This window comes from Pogona vitticeps, chromosome 2, assembly GCF_051106095.1.
Source record: "Pogona vitticeps strain Pit_001003342236 chromosome 2, PviZW2.1, whole genome shotgun sequence".
Lineage (NCBI taxonomy): Eukaryota > Metazoa > Chordata > Lepidosauria > Squamata > Agamidae > Pogona > Pogona vitticeps.
Window position 1 is genome coordinate 88,089,584 of NC_135784.1, and position 13,025 is coordinate 88,102,608.

Below are 13,025 nucleotides of genomic sequence, written 5' to 3' on the forward strand. Positions count from 1 at the left end.
GATTCAGGCCAGCCATTTGTTCTTCACCTATCCTACACCTATGGCAAGAGACAGCTGCTGGTCAAAGTGAATTGACCTTTGTTGGCATTGATTATGTCTCTTTGCTACTACAGATTGGTGTTTCAGGGTAAACATACAGTATTAAGAAAAATGCTTCCTCGATGCACTGTGTGATCAATGGTCTTGAGGATTCATGGAGGATGGGACCGGGACCTTGGAATGCAGATACTTGGCCCGTGCTGTTAACTTTCTCCTGAATGTATAAAATGAGGATGCTCTGTGGCCAAGGTGGAGGACAGAGGACAGTGAAGATGGCCAGATATTTGTTTTATTCTTGTAGCAACTCTTCCATCTCCTCTTAGCATGACTTTCTGCCCTTCGGTCTGCTGTCCAGCGGTCAACTTTTGACAGATCACTTAGAGACACACACACCCCTTTCCCCTTTCAGTTAGAGGGGTGTTCTCTATGGAACAAATGGCCACCTTAAAGGTGAGACAGATGGGAATGATCCTTCTTCACCCTGAGACCTTGAGAACCTCCTGCCAGTGGGAATTAATCAGACAGGACTGTGTCCCCTCCTTAATGCAGAAGATAGTAAAAAGCCCTAAGAGCCCATGTGGTCCCCAACCTTGGGTAAACCAAGAGTTCTTGGACTGCAGCTCCCAGAAACCCTGCCCAGCATAGCTGTTGTGGTGAAGGCTTTTGGGAATTGCAGTCCAAGAACACCTGGATTACCCAAGGTTGGGGACCACTGGTGTAGTGGACTGAGTGTCAGATTGGGATTTGGGAAACCTACGTCCCAACTCAGCCATGGAAATTCATGGGGCAGAGGCAGGTTTGTCAATGATAAACCACTCCTTAGACATCTCCCATACCTTTAAAATCTGATTATCTGGATGTTAAATGTTCATAGGAGCTACTGCCTGAGTGCAAACAGAACAAAGACTATGGTGTCACCTTAAAGCAACTTGACGGTGCATAACAACATCAGGCTAATGCCCGATCTCATCCTTTGCTTTCTGCCTTGGGTGGGCCCCTGTCTTTCATTGTATTCAAACAAACACTTTAAGAACTTGCCAATTTTAATTATAGATCAGGGCTGAGCAAAGTGTGGCCATTCAGATTTTGCTGGTCTGCAAACTCCAGTATTCCTCACCACGGCCTAAATGGATCAGGTCTTCTGGGAATTAGATTAGCGCCCACTTCATCCCACACATCAGTAGCTGTAAAGTTAGGGCCAGTGGAATGTTTATCCCTCTAAGGGACCTTTAGCATACCCTGCTGAGGAGTATTCTGTTCTTACTTTCTGAACCTTTGTCGCTGGTATGACTACTGCTAAATATCAAAGCTTTTTGTCGGAACAGATGTGAAACACAGTCCAAAGGGGAAGGGGCCGTGATATTTTCAGGCCTTGCTTAAAGGAAGAGAGATATGGTGGACATAACTTCCTTTGCAGATTGGAGAAAATGTTTTCTTTTTCCAAGACCTCTTCTAGCTTTTGCCTTCAAAGCTGAGAAAAGAAAACAGAAGTCCCAGTTGGAATGCAGGGGGATTACATTTTTATTTATTTCTCCTGCTCAGAGCTTGTCTTGTGCAGTTGGAAAGGAAATGTCCTTGAAAGATGGGTTCCTCCATAAACTGTCCCAGCTTCTGTTTGTTTTTAAGATGGAAATTATTTTCTCAGAGGCCCTGCCTGTAAGGAAGCGAGTGTTGATAAGTAAGGCAAAATAAGAAATCGCTGCCTGTGATACTAAGGAACAATCTCCCCCGCCACCCGCCTTGAAGACTGGAAGCAAATTCTTTTTAGCTATATATGTCCATTTTATTGTCTTTATCTTTGTCAAATCACTTTCCCAAGGCATGCTAAACAGTCTGACTTGTTTTAAAGGAAGACAAGAAAGAGGTTGCTGATGTTATTAGATGCTACAGTCCTTCCTTTATTCTCCATTCAAATTATTGCTAAATCTAATTTGACAAGCCCTTGGGTAAATCCAGAAACCTACCTTCTGTTGGACAGTTCTTACTGGAAGATTTGCTTATCACCTGAAGTCCTAGGGTGGGGATGGCTAGTTTCCATACTGAAAGGGAAGATGCTAGTCTTCAGGGATTCCTCTAGGAGCTGGAAAAATTGAATCCCTCATAGATGGTCCAGCTCATTAATCAAACAAGTGGAACCAACAAGCGAAATGTTGCAGCATCACTTCACCCCTTCTTGACAAGAATGCTTTTAAGTAGGTGAGTCAAGCATAACTTCCTCCAGGAGATTCTAGACTGAAGGAGAGCATTCCATCCATCCATCCATCCATCCATCCATCCATCCATCCATCCATCCATCCATCCATCCATCCATCCATCCATCCATCCATCCATCCATCCATCCATCCATCCATCCATCCATCCATCCATTCTCTCTCTCTCTCTCTCACTCCAGCTGATACTCAACAGTCTGGGGACACAACGCGTGCTTCATCCTTTCTGAAATGTTTAGGCAAAACCCAGGCAAGTTATTTTTTTTTACCGACCACAACCAGAATCCTCCAGACTGCAGAGCCGATGAAGTTTTCTGGAACTTACAGTTGAAAGAAGTAACTTTTCCAAGTTTTTGTTTCAAGGAGAACTCGCCTTCATATTTCCAAAACAAATTTGTATTTCTGCAAACTGTCAAACATTTAGATATACAGTATCCTATTTCTCAGTGACCCTCTTCTCACTCCAATCCTGCCACTGCCCAATAAATGAGTTTGCCTGTTATTTCTTTTTATTTTTTTCTATTTATTACAGCAGAATCCATATTTATTTATTTATTTAATCTATTTCTATACTGTTTCCCATATCTACAACAATACATGAACAAGTATTGAAAAAGGTGTAACAAAAACCTCCAGATTATTGTCTTGCACCAGACTATAGATGATGGACAAGCCTCATCATCTGTGAAGTACTTACTTACTACCTGTATAACTATCTGGTACATGCTACATAGAAGTTTGAAGTCCTCTTGAGTTGGTCTCCCATCTGAGGGATGTAACGTCTGGAAGAAATACCTAGAGAAACACAGAATCTTGTATTGCTTGATTTTAAAAATTACTTTCCTTGAGGTTTTAATCTTTATATGTTCTTGTAGGATATTGATGTCCTTGAGAAAGAATAAATATGTAAGTATAAACTATTTCCCACCTCACACAAAATAATAACAATTATCTGTTAAAAACATAAACAGTAAGTCAATTTGTACAGTTAAACTGATCTTAAGCTAGATACTATATTTCTCCCGCAGTTGGAAAAAATGTGTCATCTGGAAAATACTTTAAAAATTATATCAAAAGTCACCAGTAAAGAAAAACATTAGAATGAACTTTGTTTTGTCAAATTGCCCTCAAGAATCTTGAGGAAATCCTATGCCTGCCCTCCTGCCCTCTCTCTCTCTCTCTCTCTCTCTCTCTCTCTCTCTCTCTCTCTCAGTCATAAACATCAGCATGTGATGGTAAATCATCTCTTGAAATGTTTTCAAATGTTTTCACTTTTGAATTTTTGAGGTTTTTGAAACTAACCCCCAACCATCCTATGACTTCTTCCCACAAAATTAGCATGAGATTTGTGTGTTTTATGAAAAGTAACTCAGGAATTCCATCTTCATTAATTCTGGTTTGCAAACTGACCTTAGTTGTATCTCCTGGAAAAGCGTATGTGAAGATCAAACACGATTATCCTTCAGATCTTGCATTCTGTAAGACAGCACATCAGACTTGCCTACTTATATACTGTATGATTATTCAAGTGACATGTTAATGCTGAAGTAGGATGGAATGGGTGTAAGAATTAAGAAGTATGAGGCAGAAGTGCATTGGAATGACACTGATCTATTTATTTTTATAGTCATATTTGGGGATTTCAGTGAAGAAAAAGAAATTACTCCCTTTTTTTTTTCATAAAGTGGGCTGAAGTGAAAGACTCATCTATGTCTAGCATGTATGTCTGTGACTGAGCTAATACATCCTCCCTTCTATCCACAGGTATGCTGGTTTGTAAGGAGAAAGCATTATGTGAACAATGTATGAGTTATCTCTAAAAGTCCACGTGCATCCCCAGGAATTTAACAGGTTGATGCTGTGAAGAGTTTGAACCTAAAGCTCACTGATTTTGAGTTGTGTACTTTCCTCTATTTCTATAATTGTCACACTCACTTAAAAAAACATTGACAGAACTAAACGAGGGATTACATTAAAAAATATTACCACTTGTTACCATTAGATGGCCCCATGGTTTTGGAGACCAGTTTAAAGTGGTGCGTGGTTCCTTCAGATGCAAATAGCTGAGGCTTTGGAGGAAATGTAATAAAATGGTATGTTTATTATATCGCATTCGGTATAAACACCAAGTGTGTTTGGCAGTGTCCTGGCTTTGAAAAATATAAATTGGAATTGAAGTGCAAACACTTTATTTGCAGTTCTGTTTCCCTTCACTTGTAATGCAATTTTTTCCACAGGTGAGCTTTAAAAAACAGACCAATTGCACGGCAGAAAAAAATTGAGCGATCCTAAAAACAGCCGAAGGTTGTTGAGGAGTCAACAGATACGACAGCAGTGCTACTCCGCTCTCAGGATGACGCTCCTTCTACAGAGTCCTCCTCCTGAATAACCCATGGGCCTAAATAGACCACTGATGGCTGGGCCTGAATTGGCATGCTCTGTGGGGTGTCTTCCAGAGAACCTGAGAGGGGTCCTCCTGCCTCCCCTAAAGGCCAAGAACTGTGCCTGTCCTAGAGATGACTTCATTCCTTCTACTATGCAATACAGTACATTTCTTTCCTAATGGAGACAAGTGGGGCAGGGAGTGGATTCACACAGGCACCATGAAATACATTCCCACTGGAAAACAGTGCGACACCTGCCACCACCATTGGGTTACTTTGCAAATGATATTTCACAGGAACCAACCTACCATCATCTTGATGTGTCATAAAACAACCACCTTTACTTAAAATACATGGACCCCATTTCTTCCTTGCATCTGATAATCAATCAATCAATCAATCAATCAATCAATCAATCAATCAATCAATCAATCAATCAATCAACCTTCCTTCCTTCCTTCCTTCCTTCCTTCCTTCCTTCCTTCCTTCCTTCCTTCCTTCCTTCCACTAATGAATTCACCACATAATTTTCACCCAATAACAGGCACCACCAAAAGCATGTCGGGCATCTAGCACCAGATCTTTCATGGTGTGTGTTGAAGGGCATAGACTGCACTGACATATGTGTGAAGTGGACTGGAAATGAAACTTACCGCCCCGAGTAGACATGGTCTAGAGGGGCGGGGTATAAATTTAATAAATAAAATAAAATAAAATAAAATAAATAAACTTCACTGCTTCCCCTCCCCCTCCTATTAAATGCTTTCAATCTTTCATTATTACCTGCTGCCTCTGTTGCCCACAAGCAACTGGGTGCAATACCTGCCAAGTAACTGATATTGGCACTGGGGGTTGCCTTCAGGCATCCAGTTACAATTCCCCAGCTTTCATGAGCGCTACAGCTCCCTGTTTTGCACAGATTGAACTATACCACACTAAGCTGCCATATTTGCCTGGGGAACAGCATAGGGCCAAGGCTGCACTTCTTAGCGTCTGTGTTTGTGTTGCCTCACTTGCTGATAGCTTTTAAAGAATATTGTTCCTTATGAAGATATTTTGCTTTGATTTTTGGCAGTTTTTCTTATAAATCTGTTTGTCTTATTTATACTATGGCCGCCTTTCTCCCCATAAAGGGATCCAATAGTCCAAAGTAACATTTAGCAGATCATCCAAGGTCATACTTTGGTATTTGGAAGCAAAACAATGAACTATAATCATCATCACCAACTTAGAACTGCAGAGCTGGAAGGGACCCTGTGGATCATCAAGTCCAGCCCCTGCCAAGGAGGCACAGTGAGGAATTGAACTCCCAACCTCTGGCTACCTAAACCACTGAGCTGTCCAGCAAGTGGATGTCCTTCTAGGTAACCTGAAGTTTCTGAGATTTCTGCTTATTTTTCAAGTGAAAGGCACTGATTAGAATGATAACATAAATGCCACTACTTATCTCCAGTTTATTTGTGACCTGCCACCAAAATTGTATTAGTTGCTCCGTACTTCTGCTAGAAACAGAAAGAGATGAGCATTTCTTAGATTATTAAACACAAGCCTATCGCCTACTCTTAAACACAAACACATATCAGGTAATCCTAGGAGGAGTTTTTCTCACCTTGTTTTGTTTTGTGATTGCACTGCTAAGCCATGAATACATTCTTCCTTTCCAAGTCCTATTTCTCGCTCACATATCTTGAATAATGGCACAATTTCAGTTCTAGTGATTATTTTATTTTATTTTTACCCCACCTTTCTCCTCTCCTTGCCAACTAAATCCAAGGAAGCTGCTTTATCTCTAGATCAGTGTTTTGTATCAATAATGGACTGGGTGAGGGTGAATGAATTGAAACTTAATCCAGACAAGACAGAGGTGCTCCTGGTCAGTCAAAAGGCAGATCAAGGAACAGGGATGCAGCCAGTACTGGATGGGGTGCACAGGTTGGGGGGCGCTCCTGGATTCATCCCTGAGCCTGGATGCCCAGGTCATGGCAGTGGCAAGGAGTGCTTTTGCACAATTAAAACCAGTACACCAGTTACGTCTGTTTCTTCCTGGCTGGACTACTGTAATGTGCTCTATGTGGGGCTGCCGATGGAAAGTGTCAGGAAACTTCATCAGGTCCAAAATGCAGTAGCCATCCAACTACTGTCATATACACATTGTTTTAACTTTAAATGTTGTCTTTCATTCTTGTAAGCAACCTTGGGTCCTTTTCAAGGAGAAAGGTGGGGGAAAAATACTTTGGAGGAGGAGGAGGAGGAGGAGGAGGAGGAGGACCCATGGTGACTTTCATTTTGAAAAGACAAAATCTAAAACTAAAATCAGTAAGTATACAAATATTTTAAAAATAACAGCTACCATGTGAGCCAGGAGGTGAGACGGTGTCACCGCTTGCTGGAGCATCATCCATTCTCACAAAGGAGACAGAGAGGAGGGGACTCTGGGCTCATGGTGGCTTCAGAGAAAACCTCAGAGGAGTCCCTCCAAGAGGCGGAAGATGAAGAAGTGTCCCAGAGCTTGAGGGGAGATGGGAGTAAGGGGAGAGCAGTTAGAAAAGGCGGGAAAGGGGAGTAAAGGGAGGGAGGAGATAGAAGCAGGGGGAGAAGAAGAAATAAGAAAAGGAGAAACACTATCTCCAGGTTGGGAATGGATCTGGCTACAAGATCCTTGGACTCATAAGTGGGAGAGGCTGAAAGTACCCAGGGAGGAAGCCGACCATAGAAGGAGAGGGGTGATTCCTCCTAGATGATCTTACTGGGGAGAAGCGGAGGTGAGACAGAGGAGGAAGAGACTGAGAAAGAAAGGGTGGAATAAGAGAGAAGGGAAAGGAGTGGATGGCGAGTGTGGGAGATGAAGAAAGGTCAGAATTGAGAAGACCTGGGAGGTATTGGACCCCGGGGAGCAACCCAAGTGGAAAGATTTCCTGGGAGAGACATCTGTGCCCCTGTTGCCTATACAGAGAGGGATGACAATGAAAGAATGGTCACCTATCAAGCAGCCGGACCCATGGAACTTGAGTTTTGGGAAACCTTTCATTTTAGAAGAATGGAAGCCCCTTCCCGCCCTGTTGGAGGGAAGAGAGAAAGACTGCATTCCAGTTCATGATAACTATTTACTCAACAGTTATAAAACAAATGTTCAATTGTTACCATTGTAAATGGTGTCTGTGTCTGATGAAGTTATTAGAAATGAGGAAGTACCACATGACCGTCCAGCCGAACTCTCACATACCACACTAAAAATGTTAAACAAAATCAATACCAAAAACACATTCAAATCAACATGGCACAACACTTTGCTTACTTCTAATGCAGAGGCAGATCATTTAACCTTTTAGGTTTCCAGCAGTATGGGCCAAGAAGACCAGAGACTTTTTCCAACCTTCTCTAATACCACGATGCAAGCATTGTTCTGCATGTGTGTATATTGCGAGGGCAGGGCCAGAGGCATGCACACTATCAGGAAAGGGGCTATTAGCTTAGAAATGCTTCATCTTCTTTCCACCATGTAAGGAATGTCTGAAGATAGGAAGAGAGACATCAGTAAACATCTGTCAGAGCTGTAAATGTACCCCAAGGTCTCTTTTTCATATATATATTTATTTAAAAATATAATGGCCAGACTCCTGTTTGCTTATATGACTGAATAAGAGTGATTACAGAATGAGTCCACCCCATTCTTCAGACTCATGTCTGCACCCCTTATCTTCCACTGGCTACAAAATTGGGTGTATATCTGGTTGCTTAACCAATGAAGGGGTGGCAGATGGAACGTAATGACCTCTGTGCAAATGCCCTCCCCCCCTTTTTCTCCCCTGTAACATTTTGGTCTCTAATGAACTGTATTTACTATACAGTTGGACTCCCATATCCATATCCCCTTCATGGATTGCTGCCTTGTCGTGGCGAAGAGGCTTGAGTCATTCAGAGAAGCTATGGGCTATGCTGTGCAGGGACACCCAAGACAGACAGGTCATAGTGGAGAGTTCCAACTAAACGCAATCCACCTGGAGCAGGCAGTAGCAAGCCACTCCAGTATCTTTGCCAAGAAGCCCCCTGACCAGAAACAAAAGATTAAAAGATATGATGCTGGAAGATGGGACCCTCAGGTCGGAAGGCGTCCAACATTCTACTGAGGAAGAGCAGAGGGCAAGGACAAGTAGCTCCAGAGCTAATGAAGTGGGTGGGCCAAAGCCGAAAGGATGTTCAGCTGTGGACATGCCTGGAAGTGAAAGGAAAGTCCGATGCTGCAAAGAAAATGCTGCATAGGAACCTGGAATGTAAGACCTATGAACCTTGGGAAGCTGGATGTGGTCAAACAGGAGATGGCAAGAATAAACATTGACATCCTGGGTGTCAGTGGACTAAAATGGACAGGAATGGGCGAATTCAATTCAGATGATTATCATATCTACTATTGTGGGCAAGAAGACCATAGAAGGAATGGAGTAGCCCTCATAGTCAACAAAAGAGTGGGAAAAGTTGTAATGGGATATAATCTCAAAAATGATAGAATGATGTCAATACAAACCCAAGACAGACCTTTCAACATCACAATAATCTAAGTTTATGCACCAACCGAAGAGACTGAAACTGACCAATTCTATGAAGACTTATAACAACTTCTAAAACTGACACGAAAGAAAGATGTTCTTCTCATTCTAGGGGACTGGAATGCTAGATTAGGGAGCCAAGAGAAAAAAGGAACAACAGGAAAGTTTGGCCTTGGAATTCAGAACGAAGCAGGGCAAAGGCTAATAGAGTTTTGTCAAGAGAACAAGCTGGTCATCACAAACACTCTTTTCCAACAACACAAGAGGCGACTCTACACATGGAAATCACCAGATGGGCAATACTGTAATCAGATTGACTATATTCTCTGCAGCCAAAGATAGAGAAGCTCTATACAGTCAGCAAAAACAAGACCTGGAGCTCATTGTGGCTCTGATCATCAGCTTCTCATAGCAAAATTCAAGCTTAAACTGAAGTGAGTAGGAAAAACCACTGGGCTAGTCAGGTATAATCTAAACCACATCCCTTATGAATACACAGTGGAAGTGAAGAACAGATTTAAGGAACTAGATTTGGTGGACAGAGTGCCTGAAGAACTTTGGATAGAGGCTCATAACTGTTGAGAAAAATAATGAGGCTGCAAGACACTGAGATAAGTGGTTCAAATATATTTTATCTAAATCTCTTAGGGAAGGGTAAACGGGAGTCCCTAAGAAATAAATACAACACTAAAAGTATATTACATACCAAAGTAATTGAACAGAGTAAGCAACAGCAGTTTAGGTAACGCCGACAGGCAAACACAAAAGCTTCTGCCTTGCTCCGTATCTTCGCATCATCAAGATAGAGGGTGTGAAAGAGGGTAAAACAGACTAATTTTATAAGCCTAATTAGTCACAGGAAACACATGAGGTTCTTTCAGTGTTAACCCTTAAAGAGAAAGGCATGTTACAGATTGATATTACAACAATAACATTGTACAGGAGGCAGCAACAAAAACCATCCAAAAGAAAAGGAAATGCAAGAAAGCAAAGTGGCTGTCCAACGAGGCCTTACAAATAGCAGAGAAGAGAAGGGAAACAAAATGCAAGGGAGATAGGGAAAGTTACAGAAAATTGAATGCAGACTTCCAAAGAATAGCAAGGAGAGACAAGAGGGCCTTCTTAAATGAACAATGCAAAGAAATAGAGGAAAATAATAGGAAAAAAAAACCAGAGATCTGTTCAGGAAAATCAGAGATATTAAAGGAATATTTTGTGCAAAGATGAACATGATAAAGGACAAAAATGGTAGGGACCTCACAGAAGCAGAAAACATCAAGAAGATGTGGCAAGAATACACAGAGGAACTATACCAGAAAGATTTGGATAGTGTGGTTGCTGACCTAGAGCCAGATATCCTGGAGAGTGAAGTCAAGTGGGCCTTAGAAAGCTTGGCTAACAACAAGGCCAGTGGAGATGATGACATTCCAGTTGAACTATTTAAAATCTTGAAAGATGGCACGGTTAAGATGCTAAATTCAATATGCCAACAAGTTTGGAAAACTCAACAGTGGCCAGAGGACTGGAAAAGATCAGTCTACATCCCAATCCCAAAGAAGGGCAGTGCCAAAGAATGCTCCAACTACCATACAATTGCACTCATTTCCCACGCTAGCATTTCCCATACTCAAAATCCTACAAGGTAGGCTTCAGCAGTATGTGGACCAAGAACTCCCAGAAGTACAAGCTGGATTTCTAAGGAGCAGAGGAACTAGGGACCAAATTGCTAATATGCGCTGGATTATGGAGAAAGCCAGAGAGTTCCAGAAAAACATCTACTGCTTCATTGACTATGCGAAAGCCTTTGACTGTGTGGACCACAGCAAACTATGGCAAGTCCTTAAAGAAATGGGAGTGCCTGATCACCTTATCCATCTCTTGAGAAACCTATATGTGGGACAGGAAGCAACAGTTAGAACTGGATATGGAAACACTGATTAGTTCAAAATTGGGAAAGGAGTACGACAAGGCTGTATATTGTCCCCCGGCTTATTTAACTTATATGCAGAATACATCATGCGAAAGGCCAGACTGGAGGAATTGCAAGCTGGAATTAAGATTGCTGGAAGAAATATCAACAACCTCCAATATGCAGATGATACCATTCTGATGGCAGAAAGCCAGGAGGAATTAAGGAACCTTGTAATGAGGGTGAAAGAGGAGAGTGCAAAAAAATGGTCTGAAGCTCAACATCAAAAAAACTAAGATAATGGCCACTGGTCCCATCACCTCCTGGCCAATAGAAGGGGAAGATATGGAGGCAGTGACAGATTTTATTTTCCTGGGCTCCATGATCACTGCAGATGGTGACAGCAGCCCTGAAATTAAAAGACGCCTGCTTCTTGGGAGGAAAGCGAATAACAAACCTCGATAGCATCTTAAAAAGCAGAGACCTCACCTTGCCAACAAAAGTCTGAATAGTCAAAGCTACGGTTTTCCCTGTAGTGATGTACGGAAGTGAGAGCTGGACCATAAAGAAAGCAGACCGCCGAAGAATTGATGCCTTTGAATTGTGGTGCTGGAGGAGGCTCTTGAGAATCCCCTGGACTGCAAGGAGAACAAACCTATCAGTTCTAAAGGAAATCAACCCTGAATGCTCACTGGAAGGACAGATCCTGAAGCTGAGGCTCCAATACTTTGGCCATCTCATGAGAAGAGAAGACTCCCTGGAAAAGACCCTGATGTTGGGGAAGTGTGAAGGCAGGAGGAGAAGGGGACGACAGAGGATGAGATGGTTGGACAGTGTCGTTGAAGCGAACAACATGAATTTAACCCAACTCCGGGAGGCAGTGGAAGACAGGAGGGCCTGGCGTGTTCTGGTCCATGGGGTCACGAAGAGTCGGACATGACTAAACGACTAAACACATCCATGGGAGGGGGGATTGACTGCAAGCCCTCCGCAGATGCTGAAAAATGCAGAACACTGTTCTAATAGTTAACACTATAAATGGCTTCACAGAGGTGTGAGACTCATGCTGATGTTTGATGCCTTAGCCCACTATAATATAGTATAATGACATTATAAAATTATCTTCAATTTAGAGAGAGGAATCCTGCATTATGCTAGAAATCTAATTTCTTATTTTGGGTCTGAATCCTTTGCCTGCATCTCCACTCTGGATGATTGTAAACTTATTACAGTGATTAAGAATTTTCCTTTTTAATTCATTCCTTGGTTCTCAAAACACTTCACTGGCAGTCTAAGGCTGTGGGCCCACCAGCAAAATGTTTACAAGTTATTCCTCGTGAATGTTGACCCCCCCTTTTTTTGTGGTTCAGACTACACAAGGCTATTAGCAATTCTTTTGTTCCCCATCATCTCCACATCAAATCCAGCCCACTGGAAGGCTACTGCTCTATTTGTTCCACATTTCATTGTGCAGCACAATCAATATCCCATTGAGTGTGTACCCCAAAACTGATACATTTCCTATCCATCTGGTGTGTAGTCCCACCTGCCTCACATGCTGTCATTCAACTCCCTTAATTTTTTTTTAAAAAATAATTTTCAAATTGGGACTGTTGGTGTGCTGATATATTTCTGTCAAATATGGAGCATCAGTCCCCTTACTGTCTTTTGTACACCACTGCAGTGTGCTGTGGGTTCTCCTCCATAGAGGGTAACAAAGCACAGAAATAGGAAGAAATGGCCCAAGTCAGTACGTGACCATTAAGGGCTCAGATCAGTATGTGGCCAGCAAGACAATACTTCTACTCCAGAAGCACAATGCAAAATCCTGACAAAAAGTGTCTGCTTCTACTTTGTACCTCCCATTCATACACATGAATGGGATCTTCTCTGAGGGTCTGCTATTTGCAGTGCAGGTAAAGGAGGCTTGAAACTCCTT